This window comes from Lygodium microphyllum, chromosome 1 (assembly GCF_053477565.2).
Source record: "Lygodium microphyllum isolate KBCC chromosome 1, Lygodium_microphyllum_v1.1.10, whole genome shotgun sequence".
In the NCBI taxonomy this organism is placed as follows: domain Eukaryota; kingdom Viridiplantae; phylum Streptophyta; class Polypodiopsida; order Schizaeales; family Lygodiaceae; genus Lygodium; species Lygodium microphyllum.
This window is the reverse complement of record NC_141135.1, coordinates 200,042,028-200,068,093: the sequence shown is the minus strand read 5'-3', so window position 1 is coordinate 200,068,093 and position 26,066 is coordinate 200,042,028.

Here is a 26,066-nt window from a genome sequence, read left to right as displayed (position 1 = left end):
GAACCTACTTGGAGAAATAAGTGGCTAACTTCCAGCTCTGGAGAAGGATTACATGCATGAATGCTCAAAATAGACTCATTGGTCCTAAAAGAAGTCTCCCCAATCTCATAAGTGGTATGTGGTATACCCTTCCTTCCAATGATACATGGCTATGGGTTATTATTCAATGACTAAAAGAACTATTTGTCTCTACTCTCTTTATCTGCCATTTGTGCTACCACAAGCATAGAGATCCAAGCACTAATTTTGTCCAAATACCCTCTAGTGGAAGAGGCAAATGTCTCCAAGGAATCCTTAGTAGAGTGGGCTATCTACTCCATATACTCCTTGGTTTGAATGTTGAGGGACTAAACCATTTTTTCAACCACTTGATCCAATTTAGAGACCAACTCCATGTGTTTGATAAAGTGCCTAGTTTCATGGTTACAAAGTGTAGCATTGAGAGTGCTATACGTGTCATATTCTTGGGATTCTTCCTCATCATGGTGTGTCTGAGGTATTACCTCACATGCTTCCTTGATTTGTTTTTGGACATCCCCATTAGCTTTATTCTTTTGTTTGTTTCCAACCATTTCTAATCACTATTACAATGTAGTCCAAATATATGTCACTAAAATGGCTATAAGTTTTCACGATGATATCAAAATTGAGAACTTTTTGATTCAAAATAAAGCCAAAAAATAGCTCTTCACGATGAGCTATAGCACTTGACTTGAAAATAAAAATAATATACTTTGGAAATATTATTTTATTACTGTACAAAATAGTCTCGCACCCTGTAGAAACACTGTTTTGGCCTTTCTACCTCCCTTAGGTACAAACTAGGGTCTCCAAATCTTGTAGCGGCTTGGATGTGACCTATAGGAAATGGATATAGCCTACAGTACCCTATATATGCTAGAGATGGTCATCTCTTGGACATGCATTTCTTGTCATTTGTGTGTGCTAGTAGTTCCATACAAAATCTACAGGTGTGCCATGTCAGCAAGTAGGCAGTCAAACAGTAGCAGATACTCTTTCTCTCTCTCTCTCTCTCTCTCTACATGAATTGTTGCTTAAGGATTAAACAAAAATTATGAAGAATAATAATATCACAGAGATTAAAAAATAAAGATACATCCATTATCACTTAATTGCTTGTAGTATAGACTGTTGAAGAGGGAGATTGCTTATAGTAGTATAGAGAGTGTTGTAGATGGAGATTGTTTCATTTCAAAAAATGGTATCAAAATCACTCCTCAATGTTGCTTCAGAAGACTTTGTATGCAAGAAACCATATTTTGGAGGGAAAGAGAAGAGTACACAAAATTTGGGATAAAACTTTCTCATGTGGGGGGGGGGGGGGGGGGGGGGAGGGTTGTCTTTTTCCATGCTGATAAGAGAAGAGGGAGGCACCATCATGATTTTGGCAAGAGGGGGTTTTGGAGGTCATAAGCAACCCCTACAATTGAGGATACTAGCCTGATCTACCAATTTTTTTCTCTCAATCACTTGTCTCTACTCGATCAATGGCTACCTAGTTGCAAAAAACAAAAATCAATATATCTCTCTCCTCCCTCTCTCTCCTTTAAGAGGCAATTCATGCGAGTGGAAGGAGAAGAAGAATGAGATGAAGGATGCTTGTCCCAACATGTACCCAATTTGTGTAAGATGCTAAGAATCAATGATCCATGCTGTGTAGTGATCAATGGTGGGTTTGATGGCCATCTAGACATTCAATTTCCATGACCCGAAACAATACGCAATTTAATGGTATGTCTATTTTATGAAGAAAATTTACTTGTTTTTTACCATTTACGATCCAATTGAAGTGTATATGGAATGAAAATTGGTATGAATCTTTTTTAACATGTCTTTGGGGATGGCAACTGATAATACATAGAACCCGTAATTAAATGTGGTTGTCATTAATAATTAAAAGCCCAAAATACAGTATTTAAGTAGAAAAATAGGGATTTTTACAATTTTGGGTGGGAGAATCATGTTCTTATAGAATTAAATGAAAGGTAATGATGGATCTCAGTAACCCTTATTGGATTGGGTCAGAAAATAAGAAAATAATAGAAATTTATTAACAAATACATAGAGAAAAATCAAGAAAAATAGGATTTGTGCATTTAAAAATTACAAAAAATTACATATGTGTTTGTAGATGTATGGTAGGACTGAAGCATGAGATTTAGCTTGATTTTATCCCTATTTTCATGTTATAGTATGTGATTTATTGCTTTTTGAACCCAAAAAAACATTGAAATACTCTCTAAACCTACCAGTGCATATGCATAACATTAAATAGTAGGGAGAGAGGGATTTATGAGTGTTGTTTATAGGCTAAAAACTTATCTTTATGATGCACTTTGCATATGGGATACGTTTGGTTTGAAATTTAAGGGGTTCAGTAGCACAAGTATACTCGATGATGTCCCTATGCAATGAAGCAAATGTGTTAGTATAAAAGCATGAAAGTAATTGTTTGTGCATTATCACAATATTTTTTTGAATAAATAAAATGGTTTGAGCATGATAGATCATCCACCCTTGCATTGCATTCATTACATGGTATTGGAAATATATATCTTGGATGCATAGCACCTGTTTTTATGAACATTGACCTATGTTGAGAGGGTGAGGAGTCTCAAGTTGTAGGGTTAGTGATCGTTTCTTTGGGGAAGTTATTCAGTGAGGATTATATTTTATCTCTTAGAGCGATCAATTAAAAGAGAGGACTATGTATCGTATGTGTTATATGTTTGAATGATGCATCTTGAGGCCAATCCCTAAGATGTAGGAGAGCTGAAGTGAGTTGCGATAGTTAGCCGATGGATGCTCCTTGTTTGTGTGATACGATCTATTTGGGTACTCCCCTGTAAGCAGTTGGAAAAGGATTAGTTGGACTATAAATGATACGTATGCTTATTTGAGTTAGATCAGTGTAAGTAGCCTCTGGATGCTCCTAGCCGCGAGGTCGTGGGGTATTTTGGTTGAGCATAAAGGCTCGGCTAGAGCCTTAGAGCTAGTTTCGGGCCTATTTTAGGTCCCGACAAGTGGTACATTTGTCAAGAGTTGCTAATAAATAGTGGTCTCCAAATCTTGGTCGATAGGGACCAATTGATTAGTGTATGCCAAAAGGTAGTGAAATAGATCCAAAAGACCATCAAGCCAAGCTTTAGAAGAAGAAAGAGTTGAAAGGGCTAGATAATGAGCTAAAATTATTATGAGGTATTCCCCTCAAAATAGAGTACTCCAATATCCCTACAAGGAAGGGGACTTAGTAACCCTTGTTCCATGAGTAGTTCTTTAGGAGGAAGAAGGAAGCTCTAGTACTTCCCATCTCCTAGTCAATCAACCCATTTCGAGTGGGGTAATAGTTCCAATATTTTGGGGACAATTAGCAAACCAGATCGTCGTCATGGCACAACCCATTGCAATCCCTACAAGCAAGGACACCGAACTTGCTAGCCTTAGAATTCCCTCTATCCATTTTTATTAGGTTAGTAGAGAAAGATGTAGAACTCTACATTAATGATTTCCAAAAGTTAATGTTCAATTATCGAATCCAAGATGAAGGACACTTAATGATGTTCGTTAATATGACTCTGAAAGGACGAGCTATCGTACGGTATCACAACCTAGAAGCTGGAACCATAGCTACAATTGATTTATTTTTTGTGGCCTTCCAAAGAGAGTTTTCCCCTAAAAGAGGAGGGCAGTATTGGCTATGTGTTCTCAATGTAACATGTCAAGAACCTCATGAGAATGTTTGAGGCTATGCTAAGAAACTGAAGGAAATATTTCATAAATTATAGCCATATATTCCTATTCGGGCTGCTACTCTACTACAATACTTTTTACACAGGCTATGCTTTAACATCTAGGTGCAATTGAGAAGTGTTGCTCTTGTTGACATTGATGCGGCTATTACACGAGAAGAGGAGGTAGACTCATGATTGAAAGCGGCCTACACCTCTAGGGTAAACTCAAATTCAAGTTTAGGGCTTGGAAATAATTTGATGTTGACCGGTGGAAGGCAAGGCATATCCATGACTAATTTGAATGGGAGAGGATTGGTGAGGAGTTCAAAATCTTTATATTCAAGATTATGGGGATTGTGACAATTAGGGATTTCCTATGAAGTAAGAAGTCTTAATGATAGGTCATGCAGGTTTATTGATACACAGAGGAAGACATTTGGTGAGAAGAGATGCTCTGTATGTTGCATTATTATGCCTTCCACTATGTAAAGAAGGTTAATCAACCAGCACAACTTCATTAACATCTGATTCTCCAAATCTCTCTGTTGCATCCAATAGTGAAGATATCTGTGTATGCTTCTCTACAAAAGGTTAATCGACTAGCATAACAACCAGCATAACTTCATCAACGTGTGTTTCTCCTGCATGCATTGTGTTTTCTCAGAATCAAATGTTCATCTATTGAAGCTTATGGGAACGATCCAACTTCAAAATCCTTTGCTACATTTGTACACTTGTTGATAATGATGTGGATCATTCACCATGGCTACTGCAAAAGGTTAGAAAGCTTGTTGATGTTGCAAGTGGAAACCAAAAACACCTATTGAAAGCTTGCTGAAACTAGAAATGCCTATCGAATGCTTGTTGATGCTGTAAGCAACAACTAGAAACACCTATCGGGTCTTCGGATTCTCTCTCTATCGTCTAATAGATTGAAACTCGTAGGCTTTGTTTACAACATTTTTATATCCCCAATCTCTTCTTTCCTCATCAATCCGTTAATCAATCCATCGTGCAAGATGTAGATCTTCTTAAAGACCTGAAAAGACCATCACTCACAACACTAGCTTGCATCCAAGCTTATTAAAGTTTGTGTTCTAATTTGTAATGCAGATAGATCATTCTCCATGCTTGGGCTAAAGGATTGCAAATTTTCCCTCCCTCTAACAAAAAAGAACCCTATAGACAAACACACGTGCGTGCACGTACGCATGCACATGCACGCGTGCGCGCGCGCGCGCACACACACACACACACACACAGAAGATGCAGAACAGCCAAGGATGCATTTTTCCTATCCTTAATCAACGTGTAAGGTTGCTTCCATGTGTGAAAATCCCTTGTCTCATTGTCCTTTGAAAATACTTTTGTGTTGAAATCATCTTGATCTCAACTAAGAAGCTAGAGCTAGCAAATAGTAAGAATAGGAATGAGAACAAGCAATATAAGACTTGCTTTGGTGGATTACTTCTCACGAGAAGGAATGTGCTTGAATGCTGCAGACTGGTTGCTTATACACCCTCTGAACAATTCCAACCTTGATGGCAGGGTTGTCAAAGTTGAAACAAAACCACCATAAAGGTGCTTTTTAGGAAGCTTAGTTGATGAAGAAGCTTGTTGTGGAATGCCTTTATAGGGTAGAAGCCATAGAATTAAGGTAAGAGTAGGGTTTATCCAAGGAATCCATGAAAGAAATCTTGAAGAAAGAGAAGAAACCTTGTCTTTCAGAAAAGTAACTCAAGTTTGGTCTCCATTAAGACTATAGCCTTCATTTTGTCCATCTTGCCCTAAATTTTGGTTAAAATTTTGTCACGACCTACCAAAATTAGTTAGACTCCACCATTATCCACTGGTTCATGCCAACAACCTCCATCTTTGTCACAGTTTGTGATAGATCTCCATGTCTGACCATGGTTATGAAGAAACTAACTTCTGTGAGACTAAATTTGAATTGAGGTTTTCCCTCCGTAGTCATTGCAACTAGATCTAATGTATGAAAGTGACTTCTAGCCAGATCTAAATGATGGCTCTAATAGAGCTCTAGTACCAGTGTAAAGAAGGTCATAGCAAACTTATATGATATAAGTCCTGCCTTCAGGAGCTTATCGATTTCCTCCTTCACTGCATAGGCATGTTTGGGATTTATAGGGTAAGGCCGTTGCTTTGTTATGAATGTTCTAATGAAGTGGTAGATCCAAACAAAAAGTCACATTGTTTATCTTATTTGTGATCTTGAAAGGGCCATAATAGCGATTAGAAAGCTTAACCACTTTACCCTTTTGACCTTTTTGCTTCTTCAAGCGAGCCTTCTCAAACTTAAAAAGAACATATTGTCTCAACTTGAGATCTAACTTATGACAATGCTTGTCTACTTCGCGTTTATGCTTCTATTGTGTCCTTTGGATAGTAGCTTTTAGTTGAGTGAAAGTTGTATCAATGTCTCTAACAAACTCATGTGCTGCAAAGATCTTATCTTTTGTAAGAAGAATGGGTAGTAAATTAGGCTTACCATAGATGATCTCAAAGGGTGCCTTACGAGTACTAGAGTGCACAGTATTATTGTATGCAAACTCTACTGAAGGCAAATACTTTTTCCATTCTCTTTGATTATCAGAGACATAGGATTTCAAAAGGTCCAAAGCAGTAGAATTAGCACTTTTGCTCTGCCCATCCATTTGAGGATGATAAGAGGATGAAAACTTTAACTTTGTCTGCTTGTGTGTGAGGCATCGGCTCTTAAATGCTACTGCATGATGCTCTTGGTTAAGCACAGCTCCAATGCAATCCCCAGAAGCATCGCAGTGAACTTCAAAAGGTTTTTGAAGATCGGGAACTATGAGAATTGGTTCTTGAGGCACAAGACACTTAATTCTTTCAAAGTCTTGTAGTTGCCTTGATCCCCAGCAAAAAGGCATTTGCTTTTTAGTAAGGTCATCTAGAGGAGATGCAACATATGAAGACCTTGTATGAACCTCCTATAGTATGAACATAGGTCCAAGAAACTTCTAACTTCATGTACAGAAGTAGGTGTAGGCCATTCAACAATGGCTCAAATCTTCTTAAGATCCATTCTCACCGAATTGTGAGAAACAATATGGCCTAAGTAATGAATTTTCGAAAGGAAAATTTCACTCTTCTTAGCATTGACCTGTACAGTCTATGCTTGTGAAGCTCTTGAAAAACAATAGATATATGTTTTCTATGCTCTTCTTCAGACCGGTGAAAATATTAGAATTTCATCAAAGAAGACACATGTGAAATTTGTGTGAGGTCTGAAAATTCTCTCCATCATTCAATTGAATGTGGCAAGTGCATTAGTCAAACCAAATGGCATGCCTAAGAACTCGTATAGTCCAAATGTCGTACGAAAAGCCGTCTTATGAATATCTTCAGGTGCTATCCGTATTTGGTGATAGCCACTCTTGAGATCAATGCAACTAAAGATACTAGCCCCTTGCAACTTATCCAAGATATCATCTATCCTTGGGATAGGAAAATGATTCTTGATTGTGATCTTAATCAAAGATCTATAGTCTATGCACTTACGGAAATAACCATCTTTCTTTTGAACAAGTAAGACTGGAGAGTAGTATGGAGAAGAGCTGGGTTGAACTAGCCCTTTTTCCAACAATTCATTTACTTGTGTTAGGATCTCCTCTTGGCTGACTTGCACTTACTCTGTAAGGCAGTTGGTTAGGTGGTGAACTGCCTGGGATAAGATCAATTGTGTGATCTTTTGGGTGCTTAGGAGGTAACTCTCTTGGGATTGAATCACTAAAACAATCTTCATATTGTTTTATAAAATCGTGTCTAGTTTGATCAATTAAAGAGAGGGGTTCTTTTAAAGTCTGAGAATTCAAAGCATTAGTTGGTATTGTGTGTTCATTAGAGGCACCAAGTGCCCTTGAATCATTAGTTTCTTTTGACTCTCTCACAAAAATCATGTATGCAGAAATAGCTTTCTTCATTTTTTTAGAAATGCTAACATGACTAACCATTGGCATAGGCCAATCTCCAACATCAGCAATGAATACTATGTTCCGACCCTTGAATTGAAATGCAAGGGTCTTCTTAACAAAATCAGGAAGAGGTCTAATCTTGTAATGCCAAGGCATGCCTAAGATAGCATCATAGTTACCTATAGGTGCAAGTAGAAAAGATTCTTGGTCGTGGTAATCCCCAATTCTAAGATTCAACTTCCCTTGAATAGGAGTAGAATTGGTTGTAAGTCCTTCAAATGCCAAACCTAATCCAATTGGTGTTCTTAATCGATCCGGTGGAATTTGTAGCCTTTCAATAGTATCTACTAATACAAAATTATCTATGGACCATGGAGAAAAGAGTATCAAAACTCATTGATTGTTGAGTGTCCCCCAACCCTTTAAGAGTTGTCTTTTCTTCTCATTTGAATGAGTGTTAGCTTGCACATTCGAAACAAAATTTGAGGATGGTGGAGGAGGATCTTTAACTACATTTTCTTCCTTCCTTTTATGAGGACAATCAGGCTTCATATGCTCTAACTCACCACAAAGAAAGCACCTTCCTTTCTCTTTGTACTTTTGTATCTCAGAGGGCGAGAGATACTTGTGCTTCTTCCTCTTACCCTCTGGCTTTGAATATTGATCATGGGTAAAGGTAGGTATTCTCTGATTAGTCCTGTCTCTTGGATGATCATAGAGTTACTCTTGTCTAGCTCTGTAAGAACTCATCTCCAACTTTCGAGATGTACCAGGTGTATGCAAACTTTCAGCTATGATGGAAGACTCCATCATGCGAGACAAGGTTTCATGTGGATACACCTTCATGGTTCTGTGTAAATGAGGGAGTAGGCCAGCTTCAAATTTCCTTTTCTTCTCTTCATCGCTGATCTCCACGAAAGGAGTAACCTTGAGAAGAGTAGACCAAAACTTGTCCACATAAGTAGTGACCTTTTCATGCTCTTTCTAGCCTAGCCAATCCCACTCCTTCTTGACATCATTCTCCAAATCACGAGGCAAGAACGAAGAATTGCTTATTCTTTTATATCAATTTTGTGATAAGGGTAGAGAATAGTGGAAACCCCATCATTGAGAAGCTGGACAAAAAAATTTATCCATCATGGAAGTTTGTGTAGCAAACTTCCTTATTGGAAAATGCCTTTATGAGTTTGTTTTAGGTGAAGAAAAGGAGCCACTGCTGAGTAGCGCTATGATAACTTGTAGATGAATAAAAGGCGTGGAAAGAATGAAATGCAAAGAAAAAAAATGTGACATGTTGACTATCTATAGTCATTTATAATACTATCATGTAGCTTAGATGATTTTTTAGAACATGTTTCCTAGTAAATACAAAGGCACATAAGATTTAAATCAAGCAAGAGTTGAGTACTTTGAAGAAAGAAAATATGTTTGTAAATGAGTATGTTTTAAAAATGAGAAGTATTACAGATGCCTTAGCAACTATTGATGCAATGCTCGATGATGATGATTTGGTTTCATCTACTTTGGGAGGTGAATATAATATAGAGAAGGCCTAAAAATCATTTATCACTTTTGTATATATATGGAAGTTTTTTCCAATTTTTGATGAGTTGGTCTCTCTCATGATCATCAAAGAGATTAATATGTAGGTTGAATCATCTAAAAGAAGTGGTGGACAACTCAAGAATTTTACTCAAGTTCGGGATGGAGACATGGTAGATCCTCTTCAAGAGGCTAGGGTATAGGATGTGTTGGTGATAACTAGCAAAATAGGTTAAATCAGCATTTAGGTAAAATGCAAGTTTTAGGAGGCCGTGGAAAATTTAGAGGTAGGGGGAGCTCTAGAGAAAGATGTGGATGGTAGAATAAAGGTTCTAGCAATTCTGGTATTTTTTGTCATTACTGTGGCAAAACATGTCATATTACAATCCATTATTATGCTAAGAAGGATGATATCCACAAAGATAAATTGCAGCAAGGAAACTATGATTGCTAGGCTTTGGCAATCATATCTTTAACTTCATCAAAAATAGTAGCATGCATGTTATCAATATCATCAGCAGTCTAAATTTTGTTTGATAATGATGCAATAGGTGTAGGCAATCGATATCCATAAATAACTTCAAATGGTGCTTTCTTTGTAGCTATATGTGGTGTATTATTATATGCAAACTGAAGTAAATGTAGATGTATATCCCAGGTATGTGGTTTTGAAATGTTGTAAGCACGTAAAAGATCTAAAATAGTACTATTAGTAGCTTCTATTTGACAGTTTGTTTCAGAATGAAATGCAGATGAAAAATCAATCTTTGTTCCTAAGTTAGCAAACAAAGTAATCCAAAAATTATTACAAAATCTAGAATCATGATAAGAAATAATGACTTTTGGTAAACCATGGCTAGTGAAAACAGTTTTCACTAACATTTGAGCAGATTGAGATGCAGTTAAAGTTTTCTTGCATGGAATAAAATATGCTTGTTTGCTAAATCTATCTACAACAATCCAAATCATATCATGATTACCTTTAGTGTTAGGTAAACCAGTAATAAAATCCATTGAAATCTGTTCCCATGGTCGTGATAGAATAGATAATGGCATTAGTAAACCATATTGTTTACCATGGTGTCTTTTAACTTGTTGACAAACTAAATATTCAGATACAAATTTAGATACATCAGTGTCCATATGTGGCCAATAAAAATATATTTAGTCAATGTACGCAAATTAGACATAATTCCTCTATGACCTTGATATGGAGGACAATGAATTTCTTTCAAAACAAATGATCGAAATGAAACTATCACACGTAATCTTTTTTCATAAAACATGAATCCATTATTGTAACATAGTGAATGAATAGGAATCCAATTATTTGCAACTAGTTTATTCCAATCAGCTTGAAAAGTAAGATCTTGATGATAAGTATCCTTCATAGGGATAAGGGAATCAAATGATATCATAGAAATATTATGAATTATCGGTCTTCTACTCAAAGCGTCAGCTACAACATTCTCTTTTCCAGGTTGATATTGTATAAGTGGATGAAAACTTTGAATAAAAGCAGCCCATTTAATGTGTCGGTCAGATATTTGTGGCTGACTAAGGAGATGTCTAATACTTTGTTGGTTAGTTTTGATCATAAATTTAGATCCCATTAAATAATGTTTCCATTGACATAAGGCTTGTACTAAAGCTAGCAATTCTTTATCATATGTAGAATATTTAAGTTCAGATGGTTTGAGTTTACAGCTAGAGTAGGCTATTGGATGAGAATCTTGCATAAGGACTGCTCCTATTCCAGATCCACTAGTGTTAGTAACTACTAAGAAGAATGGTCTATTGAAGTCAGGTAGTTGTAATACAGGAGCATGAGTTAAAGCATGTTTCAACAAATCAAAGGACTTTTGTTGATAGTCAGACCAGTTATACACAATACCCTTCTTTCAAAGTTTTGTCAAAGGTAATGCAAGTAATGAAAAATTCCTCACAAACTTTCTATAAAAACTAGCAAGACCTAGAAAAGAACGTAATTCATGCACATTTTTGGGTTTGGACCAATTTAAAATTACTTCTATCTTTTTAGGGTCGACTTTAATACCTTTTGATGAAATAATATGTCCTAGATATTCAATTTATGTTTGGAAGAATTCACTCTTTTCTGGATTAGCAAATAATTGATTGTCTTTTAACAACTTAAAACTAAAGATAAATGTTCACAATGTTCATTCTCGTTTTTACTGAATACTAATATGTCATCAAACAAAACTATGACACAATGCTAATGTTTCAAAAATATGCGGTTCATCATGCGACTGAATGTGGTTGGTGCATTAGTTAAACCGAAAGGCATAACTAGAAATTCATAGTGTCCAAATTGTGTTCTAAATGCAGTTTTGAATATATCAAATTTGTCCAATCTTACTTGATGATAGCCAGATTTAAGATCTATCTTACTAAATATGGCAGATCCTTGTAACTTATCCATAAGATCATCTACCCTAGGAATTGGATATCTATTCTTAACAGTAATTTTATTTAGGGCACGATAATCAATGCACATGTGATAAGTATTATTTTTCTTCTTCACTAATAAGACAAGCGCATCAAATGGAGAACTACCAAGTCTAATTAATCCTCTATTAAGCAATTCTTCTATTTGATTTTGAATTTTTTTCTGTTCAATTTGGTTATGTCTATATGGTGCTCTACATGGTGGTTGTGTTCCAGGAATTAAATCTATCTTATGATCTTCAAGACGTGATGGTGGTAATCCAAGTGGTAAATCAGCAGCAAAACAATCTTGAAATTGGGACAGAAATTGTGTATGCCTAGGATGCATATGTGTTTCTTTAGCTTGAAGTTCATTCACCCATATTAAATAAGATTTGCTACTTTTACGTAATGCACGTTTAGCCTGAGTATGAGTAAGCAGTGGAAAATTATTGGAAGCGTGCATACCATGCAATGTGATTTGTTTTCCTTGAAAATAAATTTTAATTGAATGCGTAGAATAATCTATGTCAGGATTGTATTGATGACGCCAAGGCATTCCTAAGATAATGTCACTAGACTGCAAAGGTACAACTAGGAAATTTCTTCGTTCAATATATTCACCAATTTTAATTTCTAAATTATGCACCTCTTGTGTTTCATTATATCTCGTTCCTAGGAATGCAACCTTGATGCAATAATATGTAGAAACAGTTTGTAAATTCAATTCTTTGACTAATTTTGCAGAAATAAAGTCATGTGTGCTCCCATCATCATGTAAAATAGTCTTTTCTTTACCATGCACAAAACATTTCATTGTTAACAAAGAATGGGGAGTTGGCATACCTGGCAAAGTATCCGAAGTAGTACCAATGTCGTCATCATCTTCCGTAAAGTCTAGCATTTCCTCACGTTCTTCTTCTTCTATTGCGCCAAGATAATTAATATGGACAGGTGGCTTTTTGGTTTAACAATTGGCTACTAGATGTCCAGGTTGATGGCATTTGTAACAAACTATGGGTTTTGCTTTAAATACATTATTGGTAATGGCAAGAAGTTTAGAAATGTTGAGATTTGACTGTGGGGATGGCTTAGGGTTTGGATTGGTGTTTGATGGCAAGGCAGGTGGTTGTGTCCAAGATTTACGGAATAAAGATGGAAGAAAACGACTTTGATTGAATCTTCGAAAATTTGAATTGAATTGTTTGGAACCATAGTTACCATTAGTTGGAAATTGTTGTGGTCGCTTGTCTCTTCTGCGAATCTTGTCTTCAATGTCATGAGCCAAGGAAATTGCATCTTCAAGAGTTGTTGGCTTGAACATATTGACTTCCGCATAGAAATGTCCAAGTAGGCTAGACATAAACTTGTATTTATGAGTTGCTTCAGGTACATCTTCGAGCATACATAGTTGCAGTAGGGAATGCTAGAAACGTTCAGTATATTGGGAAATAGGTTCGCGATCTCTTTGTTGTAGAAGATCCCATTGCTTGATGGCTTTTTCATGGAATTGAGGAGGAAGGAAATTCTACAAAAATTTCTTTTGGAAAGTCTCCCAAGTAGTGGGGCAATCAATGCTTTTGCAGACCACAGTCCACCATAAGGATGCTCAATCAACTAAATGGTTAGTGACACATTTAATTTTGTCTTTCTCAGCATATGTTTCTTCATGGAAGTAATCATCAAATTGACTAATAAAAGCAAGTACAGTTTTTCCATCGCGTGATCCATTGAAAGTACGAAATTTGAAATTTCTTTTACTTATCTTTGTTTCTTTGCAAATGGATCGGGCTTCAAGTGTTGCGTCGATGGTACATCGTATAAGATCTTCGGGTTGTGGTCCATCTTGGTCGGTGGTAAATCATATAAGATCTTTGCAAATGAATCGAGCTTCAAGTGTTGTGTTGATGATATATCGTATAAGATCTTCGGGTTGTGGTCCATCTTGGTCGGTGGTAGATCGTTGCAGATTGGCCAATTGAACTTGCAAAGCTTGTTGGGCTCTTCGTTCTTCTTCAAGGTGCATCATAATCAAATCCAACTTTTGCTCCATCGTTGGTTCGGGTAGATCACCTTCAGCCATAAAATCGTCCATATTTTGTTGAGTCATCCTGCAAAATTCCAAAAGACCTCACACTCTCAAAATCTTATTAGCAGGATGAGCGTAGCTCAAAGGCGAGTGTACAAGCCTTGTATATTTTGTTTGGCTTTTGTAGTCTTTCTCCTTTACGTATGCGGAATTCGTTGTCACAACCATCTTCCAAAAGAATAATGTTGCATAGAAACTGTGTATGAACTGCGTATGACCTGCGTATGAACTTCAATTCTTGGTGAAACTGGTTCTGCAAGTCTGCAAGTGTGAAGAGGGTATACCACAGAGCAATAGACTAGTTCGTGTGCTTCTACATGTGAACTACCTCTTAAATAGTTGTTGAGTAAGTCTTTAGTAATCTTTGTGACTTGCAGGATTAAAGAAGCTTGGATTACTTGGAAGACTTAAGAGCTTAAGGCTTAATGATCCTTGTGTGATTTTCGTGTATAGGAGTATGTTGGCGGCTGTTTTGATGCCGTCTAGGACATGCCGTTGCCGCCGTTTTGAAAAATCATTTATGGAAGCTTTTAGATAAGCTTCTTATAAAGCTTATTAAGCTTAACCTTTAAGCTTTGTAAGCTTTTAAGCTATGGTGAAGAATCTTATCTGTATATCACAACTTTGATGAAGGAGATATCTGCATGGTTCTCCTACAAAGGCTGGTCTTTCACGATCAGAGGGTGCAGAAGGGGGTTCTTGACCGCCAGGAACATGCTAGTATTGACCGTTCGTGACAAAACTAACTGTAGAGCTCGATCGTTCCAGGAGCTTTGCCTTTGCACAAGATGGTAAGCGATTGGAAGCTCTCGATCTCAGTTTCGCTCTGATACCACTGGTGCACACATGAGTCGCCGTATGCGCACGTAGTGAGCGTCACAAGGTCCTCAAGAACAAAAGAACTCTACTTTTTGCACACAAATCAATGAAAAAAGCTTGCATGACATGAACAAGAGACCAATTGGGTGCAATCTCCCCCCATGCCTTGTGTGAGTGCTCCACAAAGCATGTATTTAATATATTATTCATCTTCAAGCTCAAATAATAACCCAAATTACAAAGTAGCATGCTTTAGCTTTTGAGTTTGCTTTTGTGCCAGTAAAGAATTAAAGCTAATGGGCACCCAAGAAGTCAGGCGGTACCCAAATACAATGTCCAATACAAATATTTAAATCGTGCACCCATGCGCATACAAAAATAATAAATAAATATCAAGCACTTTAATAAATAAGCGCGACAAAATATAGGCGCCATGCCTAAGATACACGCCCGTAAAAAATTGATGATAATTTGAATACACGCTATCCTCCAATGCTTCCCACTGCCACTGCTGCTTGCTCTACACATCAACTGAAGCATTCACAATTGTTAGAAAAATAATACAATTAAACTGACAAAAGTGAATATCTAGCAGTCTTCAGCTATATAAATAAATTGGTTAGAAATCAATCCTAACCTTAATTTATTACGAGTGCACACTCTAAACTCATAAATGTTTAATAATTTAAATATGTATTTTGCGAAATCACCCATGTACACATCAAATTAACAAAACGCTCGAAAAGGATAGGCATCCCCATCGACTTCTCGCACAAAGAATCCACTTTGTGTATGAGCCCCGGTAATAAAATTTTACAGAATCCACCGCAAAACCTCACGGAATGCACCGTGGCATAGAATCCACCATGGAATATGCCTCCTGGCATCATAGGTAGCTTTCAAGAAGACACTCAAGGAAGAATTTTACATTGAGGATATTGGATTGATTATGCACAAGACTTTTCAAGAGTGGGTTTTACAATCCAATAAAGGTCTTGTGGGTAAAGAAGTGTTAAGAGAATTTGAAAGTCGATTTGAGCAGTTGGATCTTGTAGAATAGCAAGCTCTTGCAGGTCAAAAAATTGAATTGTTTCTACAGGTAGTTGATCCTGAGCTTCAAGAGAAGCTTGATGGTTTGCTAGAGGATTAGACTATAGAGACAGGTCTTAAAATAGAGTGAAGACATGTCAAGGAAGTTGTTACTGCACTTGAGAAGAAGAGAAAGATTGCATGTCCTAGCTTGCCCATTGTTACGAGCAAGGTAGTTGATATATCCAGTAAGCCGCCAACTTCTGTATCTAACCCTATGGTTGTACCTACTATTGTTCCCTCTGTTAGGGAATATGTCTTAGATGAATTGGTCAAAGGCATGCGGGATCTTCAATTGAAGGTTGCAAAATTGCATGAAAAAGGACAAGAGGAAAGGGGATAGGTAGTAGGTCCTAAGCCAGGAAAAAGATGTATGTGGTGTGATAGTTTGCAGCATGAGAGAAATGATTGTGCTGCTTATCAGGAGGCCTTGGCACGAGAGCTCATCTTTTGGAAAGATGGCAAGATCTATGCACAAGAAACGGGATTGCCTCTTGCTTTGAATTTTGGAAAGGGAGGTATATAGAAGTTGTTGGAAGACTTGGCTGTCCGAAATGCTTATGTGGTAGTACATGCTTCTACTTTTGGTCTACAATTGGATAGAATGCATGGCCATGTGATGGTTGGTCCAAAGGCTGAAATATGGACACATGCTTTACATGCAGCTGAAAAGAGAAAGGTCACTGATAGTGAAATGTCTCGTGTACGGCAAGACATTCATGGCATAACTGGTTGGGAATCATTTGTAGATACATATTCAGTGTATGCATATTTAGCAAAGGTACAAAACACGGATGTACTTATGGAAGAAAAATGAAAGAGAGATGAAGTTAATGGAGGCACATCTAAAATAATGAAAAAAATAAGTGTGGATCAGCCTAAAGCTACAAATCAGCCACCTCCTGAGCATGTTATGGAAGAGGTTAGTCAAGAGCAAAAATAGGATAGCAAACAAGAGGGCAAATAGAAGGGCAAGCAGCTAGGATATAAGTTGCAATTTGACGTTGAGACAGCCACAGATCTTAAGAAGGTTCTTGAAAAACTGATCTTAAACAGTCGGGTGGAATTCACCTTGGGAGAGGTGCTTGGCATCGCCAAGTGAGAATTTCATGATGAGATCATTGGCATAATTAAGATGAAGTCTTAGTATCTTGGTGATACCATTAATGCATTGCTGCAATTTGAAGAGAAAACTAGTTTATTGGGTATTCAAGCTGAATATGAGCATGAAGTAAGTACAGGATTGTCTATGCAGGATGCTACTAATCAGTGAACATCATGTGGAAAAGAGAAGAAAGTGGCTGAAAATGTATTGTCTTGTAGCAATATGCATGGTGGATTAAGGCAAATGCAACAATATCGAAAAGAGACTCTAGGATTTATTCCTCCAAGTCACTACACAAGAAATCTTTGGGCTAGAGCTACCACTGAAACGGTAGTGAAAATAGGGGAGCATGAAACTCCTTGTGTTGCTTTACTTGACCATGGGTCTCTAATAAATATCATTGAGCAGGGATTGTATGAAAATGGTGTATGGCCTGTAGAAACTGATCATGGTTAGCGAATGACGGCTGCAAATAATTCTTTAGGGGAGCTCCATGCTACATGTCCTAATGTAAAAGTGACAATTGGTGATGTACAGGAAGAGCAACACTTCTTTGTCCAAGATAATCCCTCATATGCAGTGATGATGGTTCAGCTTATGCAAGAGTCAAAAGCAAGGATGGGAGAAAAGTAGTCCAATTTCTTACTGTTTATATTAATCATCCTAGAAATCGGGATACGCTTCGAGAATATCCTTTGGTTCCAAATGCAAGGGAATTCAAAGACCTAGATTTTCATTAAGCACTGCTGTAATGCGGGGCTACAGTAGTGGTATTCAGTGGGTGTACTCGCCTCTTGATGAAATGAAGCATGTATTTACTATTGGTAATTCTCGAATTACAGCAAACAGTTCATGTTGGTTTAAGCCTATGGAAGCTATGTGTAGGGCTGAACGCATATCTATGAAATGGGTAACTAAGAAACTGAGAGCATTGGGATTGCTAGTTGAAAATGATGCCATTTCAAGCATCTTTTATGGGCTCAATATTACTAACACTATGGCTGAAATTTAAGCAACTATACATGCAAAAAATGAGGCTGAAAACAGAGTGTTGTCAGTATGTTCTTTGGATATGTATGATGTTATAGCATTGTTTTCTCAACAGGAAGGATTACAATGGGCTGAAGCACTTGTGGAGACAAAGTATAAGACAGATGACAAAAAGGTGAAACCAATTTCTTTGCCACTTCAGCCAGAGAGTGAGAGTATGTATGAAAAAGTGTTAAGGTAGCCAAGCTTACGGGATCCTAAAAATATAGGTCATCAGTTTACATATGAAACATTACATGAATTGAAAGTTGGTGCAGAAGGGTTTCTTTTGCCTACTGAGAGAGACTGTTTTATGAGGATGTTGGCTAGACATGGGAAGGCATTTGCATTTCAACCAAGTGAAATAGGTTGAGTGGATCCAAATGTTGTCTCTCTTATGGTCATATTTACTATGCCACATGTACCATGGAACTTGAGGCCTATTCCAATGCCTAAAGCTTACTTGCCAAAGCTGATGGATTTGCTAAATGAAAAGATTCACATGAAGATCTTGGAGCCTTATTCAGCCCCATAATCTTTTTTTTTTAGTACCAAAAAAGAATGGGGCTTTGAGATTTATTCAAGACATGCAACCGGTCAATAAAGTGACCATAAGAAATGTGGGTGTAGGTCCTATGGTTGATGAATTTGCAGAGGCTTTTGCAAGTAGAGAGATCTATTCTTTGGGTGATCTTTACTCGGGTTATGATCAATTTCAACTTGCAATTGAAAGCAAGGATATCACAACCATGAAGACTCCTTTGGGGTTAGTACAGATGTGTATTCTCCCACATGGTGCAACAAACTCAGTGTGGCACACATGACAAATGCTATGAATAGGGTACTCAGGGATTTTTTATACCACAATTGACTATGCGATTCTTGGATGATTTTCTAATCAAAGGGTATGGAGTTGATGAGAAGAATGAAGAGATGGATGCTCATGGATGCAGACAGTTTGTTGCATACCACATTGTGGATTGTGAGAGGATTTTGACACGTCTAGAAGAGGTGCATTTAACTCTTTCTAGACAAAGGTCTATCTTTGGAGCTTAAGAGGTTTTGATTGTTGGGCATATGTGTGGGACTTATGGACGAAGGCCATCACCAGAAAAAATAGATGGGATTAATAGAATGCAAGATGTATGCACGAATGTATCAGAGGTGCGCAGATTGTTGGGTGCATGTGTGTTCTATTTGATATGGATTCCGCACTTTGAACATGTAGCCAATGCTTTTTATCAGTTTCTAAGGAAAGACTAGAAATTTCATTGGGAAAGGAAGCATCAGAAAGAAATGAAGAAATTGAAGCAACTCTCAAAATCTGCTCCTACATTGAGAAAGGCTGACTATTCACATGGAAAGCCTATCATTATTATTGTTGATACAAGCCCAAGCGGGATTGGATGGGCAATAGGGGAAGATGATGAGGAAGGACAAAGATATGCAATTTGCTTTGGTGCTAAAGTATTGACTGAATGACAAAGAAGATATCCACAGGTTAAAAGAGAATTATGGGGAATTGTGACAGCCCTTAAATGTGATAAGGAGTATTTTATGGGTTCTCATGTAGTCATTGAGACTGATTGTTTGTCGGTATTGGGTATGATTACTAGTTGTGCTACTCCAGACATTGCTATGCTCCGGTGGATTGCATACATCAAATCTTTGAACCCTAAATTTCAACACATTGTAGGAAGAGATAACCTAGTGTGGCAGACATGTTATCTCGAGCATGTTATAAGAATGAAGAGAGGATGATGGATAAGGAGGAAGAAGATGACTTTCTTATGGCTGAAAATGATGTTGCAAGAGTGAATTTAGCAATGCAAGGTGTTTCTACAGCATTAACAGAAGCTTGGACAACAAAGAGAAGACACTTTAGATGTTTTGTATCTTGTGTAGAAGTGTTTCTAGAAGGCAAATATACAGGAGAGTGGCTGAGAATTGGTCAATACCTCAATACATTAACAAAGAGAGATGAATGGTCAGGTGGGGAGTTTAAGAAAATCAAGAGGAAAGCGTATGGGTTTTTTTTAAAAGATGGATACTTATGGAAACATGCTAAAAAGAAACAGGGTATGCCATTGTGAGTTTTGGGTGATAGAGCTTCATAAGTAAAAGTAATGCAAGAATTTCATGAAAGCTTGTGGGCTGGTCATAGAGGTATTTGGGGTACTTTTACAAAGATCAAAGAAATATATTGGTGGTAGGGTATGTATAAGGATGTTGCTCACTTTGTGGAAACATGTACGACATGTCAAATGTATTCATCTGTGAGACATCAGGATGGATTGCAACCCACATATCCATTGTCTCTTCATTTTAAGTGGGTGGTGAATTTGGTCACAATGCCTACAGATCTCTGGTGAATGAGGTATCTTGTGCTTGCTCATGAAGACTTGACTAATCAAGTGGAAGGGAAAGCTTTATGTACTAAGACAACAAATGATGTGTGTACTTTTCTCTTAGAAGAGATATTTTGTCGGTATAGTTGTGTGGGAAAAATTATAGCAGATAGGGGTGAGTTGGATGCAGATGAAGCTCGTGATTTCTTTGCAAAGTTGAGGATAAATCTTGCTTTAACTTCATCCTATAACCCTAAAGGAAATGGAAAAAGTGAAAGAGGTCACCCATCTATTGGGAAGGTATTGGCAAAAGCATGTGGAGAGAAGGTAAAAGAGTGGCCACGATTGCTCTCTTATGCTTTGTGGGCCAGCATAACAACTCATAGTGCTGTTACAGGATATATGCCTATAGAATTGATGTATGGTCAAAAGCCTATCATGCCAATAGAAGAGATGATAGTCACATGGAGTATGTTACCTTGGGAGGAGGAGTTCAATTGAGAGGAGTTGTTGGCCTTACACATTAGACGGTTGGAAAGAAAGTCAGAAGACATAGAGGCAGCAACGTCAAAGTTAAGGGCAACAAGGATACAAAACAAGAAACGGTTTGACAAAAGACATAGACTGAGACCAAGAACCATACAAGATGGGGATTGGGTATTGGTTTATGATAGCAGTTTAGATAACCAGCATAGTGCCATGCGTAAAGTTTCTAAAAGATGGTTTGGACCCTATGTGGTAAGACAAGTGTTTGATAATGCTACTTATGTATTAAATGAGCTGGATTGGACATTCATCAAACTTCTGATAGTAGGGAAAATAATCAAATTATTCAAAAGGCAAGAATCTACTACCTATGATTTGCCAGAATTGGAAGAAAATATGAGTTTCCAGAATTGGTTACAGAGGATGAGGAGGACTCAGAATCTGGTGACAACTAGGATTTTGGCACATACCGGAGGATGTGTAGGTTCAGAGGGGGTGGATATCGTGATGTTATGAGGACATAGTGTGAAAAAGTATGGAATGCATCATCATCCGACTTCTTTATTGATCTAGAGAGTTAATGTGATCTAAGCCATTAGTACTAGTGTGAGTCACATGGATTATCCAAAAATACTAGATTTTTGTATAATTTTAGCCTATTTTTTATATTATTTATTGTAAAAATCTAAAAAAGTTAGAAAAAATATTCTCGATTAGGATGGCATGCAAAAAGCTAGTTGCTTTTTTAGCCAATTAGGGGATTTTCACAAGAGGGATAGATTGACGAAATCGCGCACGTCGCGATCATTGTAAATAGATTGAAAACTATACATTGAACTAAAAGAAGAAGAATAAGTGATCTAGGAGATCCGTGACCAGGCGTCCTGGGGTTTTACCCCCCTTTTTTGGAGCCAACGGAGCCATCAGATTTGGGTTTCGAGCATCAGAGAAGGAGTTGTAATTTTTATGCATGTTTTTTTCTACAAAGAAGCTCTAGGAGATCTAATGCCTAGAGATTGCTTCTGAGTAGTGCTAAGATTCCAGGTTCTTTCAATACATATTGTCTCAATTCATTGTGATTTGTTTTTGTAGTGTTTACCACTTGGGTATTCTCTATCTTCTCTTCCATCTCCTATCTCTACTTCCTTCTACTTCTAATCCCCGATGGATTCGACCTTTCGAAAAAAACCCCTCTGACAATGGTATGTATAAGGATATTTCTCACTTTGTGGAAACGTGTACAACATGTCAAATGTATTCATCTGTGAGACATCGGGATGGATTGCAGCCCACATATCCATAGTCTCTTCATTTGGATTTGGTCACAATGCCTATAGGTCTTTGGAAAATGAGGTATCTTATGCTTGCCCGTGAAGACTTGACTAATCAAGTGGAAGGGAGAGCTTTACATACTAAGACAACAAATGTTGTGTGTACTTTTCTCTTAGAAGAGATCTTTTGTGGATATGGTTGTGTGGGTAGAATTACAGCAGATAGGTGTGAGTTGGATGCAGATGAAGCTCATGATTTCTTTGCACGGTTGGGGATAAAGCTTACTTTAACTTCAGCCTATAACCTTGAAGGAAATGGAAAAAGTGAAAGAGGTCATCCACCTATTGTGAAGGCATTGGGAAAAGCATGTGGAGAGAAGGTAAAAGAGTGGCCACGCTTGCTCCCTTATGCTTTGTGGGTTGACAAAACAACTCATAGTGTTGTTACACGATATATGCCTGCAGAATTGATGTATGGTCAAAAACCTATCATGCCAATAGAAGAGATGACAGCCACATGGAGTGTGCTACCTTGGGAGGAGGAGTTGAATTGAGAGGAGTTGTTGGCCTTGCACATTAGACAGTTGGAAAGGAAGTAAGAAGACATAGAGGCAGCAGTTGCAAAATTAAGGGCAGCAACGATACAGAACAAGAAACGGTTTGACAAAAGACATAGATTGAGACCAAGAACCGTACAAGATGGGAATTGGGTAGTATCGGTTTATCATAGTAGTTTAGACAAGGGGATTGGGTATTGGTTTATGATAGCAATTTAGACAACCAACATAGTGCCATGCGTAAAGTTTCCAAAAGATGGTTTGGACCCTATGTGGTAAGACAGGTGTTTAATAATGCTATTTATGCATTAAATGAGCTAGATGGGACAGCCATTAAACTTTTGGTAGTAGGGAATAAAATAAATTTATTCAAGAGGTGGGAATCTACTGCCTATGAGTTGCTAGAATTGGAAGAAATTTGTGGCCATGATACAACAGCGATATGGAAGATGAAAAAGCAAAGGATGTGGTTGCAAGGATGAGGACTCAGAATTCGGTGAAAACTAGGATTTTGGCACATAGCAGAGGATGTGCAAATTCAAAGGGGATGGATGTTGTGCCACTACACGGACATGGTGTGAAAAACTCTAGAATGCATCATCATCTGACTTTCTTATTAATCAAGAGAGTCAATGTGATCTAAGTCATTAGTACTAGTGTGAGTGGCATGGATTATCTAAAAATACTAGATTTTTGGATAATTTTAGTCAATTTTTTATATTATTTATTGTAAAAAAATCCAAATAAGTTAAAAAAATATTCTAGATTAGGATGGCATGCAAAAAGAAAGTTTATTTTTTAGTCAGTTATGGGATTTTCATTTAAAAAAATAGATTGGCAAAATCGCACATGTCACGATTAATGTTAACAGGCTGAAAACTGCAGTTTGAACTGGAAGAAAAAGGAGTGATCTGGGAGATCCGTGATCACGTGTGTTGAGGTTTTACCCCCCTTCTAGAGCCAATGGAGTCATCAGATTTGGGTTTCGAGCAGCAGAGAAGAAGCTGTTATTTTTTATTCACATTTTTGTTCTACCAAGAAGCTCTAGGAGATCTAATGCTTGGAGAGTGCTTTTGAGTAGTGCCAGACAAAGGATTTTAGGTTCTGTCAATACATATTGATTTGATTCATTGTGATTTGTCTCTATCGTGTTTACCTCTTGTCTATTCTCTTTCTTCTCTTCCATCTTCTATTTCTACTTCCTTCTACCTCTGATCCCCGATGGATTCAACCTTTCCACAAAAACCCCTTCGACAATGTGATCAATTCATTGTTTGCTAATTCATTAATAATTCATTTTTTGTTTAAGAATTTTTTTAAAAAAGGTTTTATTAGACTTGCTTATGCATGATTCTCAGGGTCTTCACACCAGACTACACTTGGATGTGTCTATTGATCCTCATTTGAGGAAAAATTATTCTATGAGTTGTATTCTTTGAGGACTCCTCAATATGATTACAATCCCTAGTTGGCCTCTTGGGAAGAGATTCAATGATCCTCCCCGCTATGTTTATCCTCCATTCAAATATGCATGACTAAGTCATTAACTTGCCCCTAATAGACCATGCACCATAAGAATTCCCTTGGTTGGCCTAGAGTTTCCTAGGCCACAATGGTAGTCAATGAAAGCTTGGCCCAAAATAGGTAGTATTAGGATACAAGTCATTTTGTAACCCAAACCCTATGGTGTATAAGGATCCATTTTGAGAGTGTCAGAATGGCTCCCTACATGCCATAGGTTTGGACAAGGGGCTTTATGGTCCCTCCATCTTAAAATGGTGCATTCTCATTGTGTAATATATTTGTTATCATGCATGTAGGCGTCCAAATGCAGACAGGAATCCTTACAAGGAACCATAACAAAACCAAAGTAGGTGTGACTATCTCGATAGGATTAACCACCTAGAATGTGAGGGTAGCAAATAATGGTCAAAATTACTACGTCTTCATCATACTTGTGCAATAATTTTAAAAAATAAGTGTCCGTAAGTTTGATTCAATATGTAAAATACTATCACCCTCCTTTGAAAGATAGATTGAATGAGCTTCTTCATTAGCTGACTATTTGTTCTACATCTACATCTGCATGATTATGATGTTTGGGATCCTATGGTGCAGAGAGAGTAGGTTGCAAGTCAATTTGTAACTTGGACACTACATCATGTAAGGAGCCATTTTGAGAGTTTTAGAATGGCTCCCTATGCACAATAGGGTGTGAGCTAAGAGCTTGCTTAGTTTGCATTACCCACTACTAATGTTTCTTGAGAGTGACATGGAAACCCATACAGATGTTGAGTAAGATGACAAATCCAACATTCGGAGATGACTTCACACTTGCACTCCAAAAGACACTCAGGAGCATGGGTAAGGAGGGTTTAGATATCATTTTATTATTGTTACCTATAAATGTTGAAGGTAGATAGTAGATGTTAAGACACCTCTAGAAGCTTTTAAGGGGTTAATCTTTATTCTTAATGGTAGTGTGTTTCTCTCCTCAATGATAGCCATGCTTGTGAGTATATATATGATCTAATGTTGTGCATCCCCTTTTGAAACAAACATATTCTCTAGCTCTCTATGTGTGTCCTTTTGTTCGAATTCTTAGCTTGCACTGAAGGAAGGAAGCATAGATCTTGGCTAGTAGAGATTAATTATTATGATTTTGTAGTTGTCAAGGATCATGGGTCTCCACCATAAGCTCTATTACACATGTTTGCTAAGGGTGGAGCCAATGTATCATGCTCATGTGATAAGTATTCACCTATTAAACCATCATGATCTTAATGCTCTCCTTGTTTGCAATCTATCAATGACATCAATGACCATTTTATGCATGAAAAGATTATGACTTTTACTGGCATTCATGTCATTAGGTGGGGTGTTTGTGGATGTCGTGCTACATTACAAAGATATCTAGGTTAATTATATTATGTTTTTGATGTAGTGATTGAGGTGGGTTATCTTCTCTTTTGAAACATCCTCCAAGCCCTCTTACTACCTTGTCACAAGGATACTTGACAATATTTTTCCTCTAAACCAAATATTATCCTTCTTCTTACACAATAGGCATTAGAAAAGCACTCCTTGCCTTTCTATGTGTAGATATTCAAAGTAAGACCTCTCTATCTAGTTAGGCATGTGTATCTCAACACTTCTCATCATACTAGTTGGTTTGAGGTGCCATACTATGGATAGAATTTCCCTATGATATCTTGCTATATGGAAATGCTTATGCTACTAAGGAATGAATGTAACATATCTGCTAAGATTCTTATGAGCTCTTCTAGAGAGTTCTATAATCCATCATACACTACACTGCTATATACCCTTTCTGTGTCTCATGTTGTAAAGTGGTACCTTGGGTATTTAGGATGTTGGTAATTGAATGGGTATGCTAGCCCATGAGCACTTTCCAATGCAAGAAAATGTGTCCCATATTCTATGACTTCTCCTTTATCCAAGCTTGAGCTTTGCATCCCAATATCCTCAATTGGACACTCATGATACATGGGTTCTCTATGTCATAGAAATATGTTTGTTCATTTCTTGTGTGTGCATTAAAATTGTTGACA